Here is a 3,619-nt window from a genome sequence, read left to right as displayed (position 1 = left end):
ATTCTGGACCTAATGAGAAAGAGTCAGGCCTCTCCAAAGGAAGGATTCATCCTATTCTTGGGCACCTGTTTGAGGTTGGAATGAAGTGCTCCCTGGAGGAATATCCCAGGTCCCTGGACCTAATGTTTGATTAGATGCTTTTAGATGCCTAAATTTGAGGAAGTTAAAATTAGGGGAGATGGATTCTGTCTCTAACGAAAATGAAGTCTTCATGGTACAGAGAGAGGTGGATGACTTTAGTGATATCAGTGTAATTAAATCAGCAGACCTGCCCTGAGTTAAACTGGTTTGAAAACCAGGAATATTTCACACTAAAAGCAGGTTATGTGCACTATAGATGGCAGCAGTGGACAACGTGACCAGTCCTTGTGCAAAGTCTTAGATCTGAAGGTTGCTTTCTTTATTCATCTTTCCCTCTTGCAATTATCTTTCTTTCAAAGCAAAGAGAAGAGGCCATTGTGCTTCCCAAGGCTACAAAAAAAAAAAAATTAACTACAAAGTCACTGATTTTCAGGAAGAAACATAAATGCAGGATAATAATGTTGAACTCTAAATCTCTGTGTGCTATGTGCTCTTAGCTGAAGTGAATACTTGGAGTGGAAAGCATATAAATAGCCATCTGTGATATATCACAGGGCTTTATAAGTCTAAACAAACAAACAAACATTTTTTTTTTTCCTCCAGAGTCCTCTATGTATGTAAAGTAGAGAGAAAGTGGAAAGTCTCTATGTGCAGTACACTTTCTGGTGTCTCATCAGGTAGTACTACTTAAATACAGAATGTGCGGTCTTATGCAGGTAATCAATTCATTCACAGAAGCAATCCAGCTGGGATTTTGTATATACTTTAGTATTCATCACCAGATTGTACAGATTTGCTTTGCCACACGTATGTGAGTGAACTATGTGTTTCGACCAAAATTGAAGCCTCTTGAAAGAACAGCAGTTTTGATTTTAAAGGATTATTCTATTTTCAGGTAAAATTACTTTAACCTAGAGGTTCTCTATGTTAATTTAAATCCTGGCATTGACTGCTGGCTTCAAGCAGGACAAGTCAAAACTACATAAAATATATGTATATAAAATATATTTTAAGGAAAAACATAATATTCACCATGCTCTGATTTCACTATATGAAGTCTGGATTCCAGATGTATTAAGTAAATATGTGATACTTCTCCATCCCACTCAGTATACATATGTTCTGATTCTTTCCTTGTACCAGTTATATATTCTCATCAATAAAGGAATCTGTAAGTTCATGACAGTTGTTTTCTAAATGACTCCTGAAATAACTTTTAGCTGAAGTAGTAAATCTTCCCACCTCTTTTCTGGAATCAGGTCTAGACCATGGCTGATAGGATAAACTGCCTTGACTACCCAAAGATAAGGTGTCCAGTTGTCCAGGAGAGAAGCAAATATGCTGATGGCTGTTTTTCCCTTTACACTCCAGGAAGAGAAGGAATTGTCATTATAGAAGTAGTCATTACTGAAATCTGGTTCAGTACCTCAAATCTACCATTTGTCTTCTCCCTGCTGATTTCCAGAGTTATCTGTCTAAGATGTATGGGGGAAGAGCACTAATGTTCATAGGTAAGGTGACCCTTCCCTTCTCTAAAAAAACAACAACAACAAAAAACCAAACCACACTGAGACAGGTAAAGTAACACTACCAAGTAAAGTTGATTGTTTTAATCCTGAAGTTATGAACTGGTCTTACAGCAAACACTGTCAATAACAATTCTTTCATTTTCAGGCAATTTCATCTTGGGCTCTTGAGATCATAGAATCACAGAATCATAGAATGGTTTGAGTTGGAAGGGACATTTAAGATCATCTAGTTCCAATCTCCCTGCTATAGGCAGGGACACCTCCCTCTAGGCAAGGTTGCTCAAAGCCCTAGATCCTACCATTCTTAATAGGAAAGGAGAAAGAGTGCAGTATTCTTCTTTGAAGAGGGAGACATCTTGCCAAAAAAAGGAATATTCAATCAAACAAAAACTTATTTACTGAATGTTTTAAAAAAATTTTCAAACAAAATTTCTATGTTGTTCCCTGCAGTAAAACAAAATTTGATATTTCAGGTGGAATTAAATATTTTCTTCAATCAAAATTATTTTGAACCTGAAGAAATTTTACCAGAAAGGAAACTGTCTGAGGCTGGTAAGGAATGCATTGTTTCAAATTAACATGAGACAATCAGTAACACTTTGTGGACAGTTTTGCATTCAAAAGCATTCCTTTGGACAGAGCCAGAAGATACTTCCTTTCATAAGGGAAGGCCCAAGAATGTTTTCTGGTTGAAGACTTCACCTGGGATTAAATATTTTCAGCTTGATACAAGAAGTTAGGAGATGATACCACTGTATCCTGTGAAGGCAAGATACAAGCTGGCATCTCCCTGCTCTCTCTTATCTCTGCTGATTTAAATTTGCAAGGCCTGGAAGACAGAAACAAAAGAGTTCCTGCTGAGAGCCCCGAAGCCAGAAGCTGTCACTCCAAAGAGCAGTCTCTACAGCTCTAGACTATAAGTAAGATAACATGTGTGTTCATCGTTGCCATCAACTGACCATCACACCTTGGACAACCGGCCACTATCAAAGATCAGCATCCCCCAACACAGGAGTGCTCACAGGAGTGGTGAACCGTTTTGCCTTGCTGCATTTGTGTATCTGTATGGCTGCATGACTGTATGTCTGTCCACCTATCTCTCTTTCCCCATTTTCTATCCTTTTGCTTTATATTCTTTAGTCTTTCATTCTTTGTAGCAGTTGTTGCCTAACACTGTCTTAGAACTTTTAGCATAGAAATAACTCCTGCACCAAAGTACTCTTACCTGTGATGTTTATTAACTGTTATTAGCAAATTAGCCAATTTTACCTCCAAGTAGAGTATTAGTTGTTATTAGAAAGCTCTCAATAAATTGATTTGTATTATTCCTCTGAGTCTTGGATGACTCCATCATGGTAATGACCTCTGCTGATTAGGGAAGATGCAACTCAGGAGGTAGAAAAAGATTCACTTCCCTTGAAATGCACTGAGTGGGACAAGACAGAAACCAAGGATTTTTTAAGTTTCTTCCTAGCCCTCTAGAGAATTTAATCCATTTTTTTTCTTGTACTGCTCTCCTATAGAAAAAATCTACTGAAACATGTCTTCCTTGCAAAATGAAGGCCCTATATTTCTTCTTTTGTTTCAGCTAGCAGTTCAAATAGTCTACCCTGGTTGCGTACCTCAAAATAGAATTCTATAATTGTCTGAGTTGGAATAGACCCTTAAAGGTCACCTAGTCCAATTCCCCTGCAATCAGCAAGGATATCTACAGGTAGATCAGGTTGTGCAGAGATCCATCCAGCTTTATCTTGGACATCTCCAATGACAGGGCATACATATCTCTGGGCAGTATGTTCCAGCACCTCACTATCATAAAAAAATTCTTCCATAAGGAAAAATCCAATCTAAATCTCCTCTCCTTTAGCTTGAAGCCACTTCCCCTTGTCTTATCACAACAGACCTTGATAAAGGGTCTGTCCCCTTCTTTCTCATAGCTCCCCTTTAGGTACTGAAAGGCCGCTCTCAGGTCTCCCTGGGGCCTTCTCTTCTCCAGGCTGAAAAGCCCC

The sequence above is a fragment of the Numida meleagris genome, chromosome 1 (assembly GCF_002078875.1).
Source record: "Numida meleagris isolate 19003 breed g44 Domestic line chromosome 1, NumMel1.0, whole genome shotgun sequence".
Taxonomy (NCBI): domain Eukaryota; kingdom Metazoa; phylum Chordata; class Aves; order Galliformes; family Numididae; genus Numida; species Numida meleagris.
Note: the sequence above shows the minus strand (reverse complement) of the source record.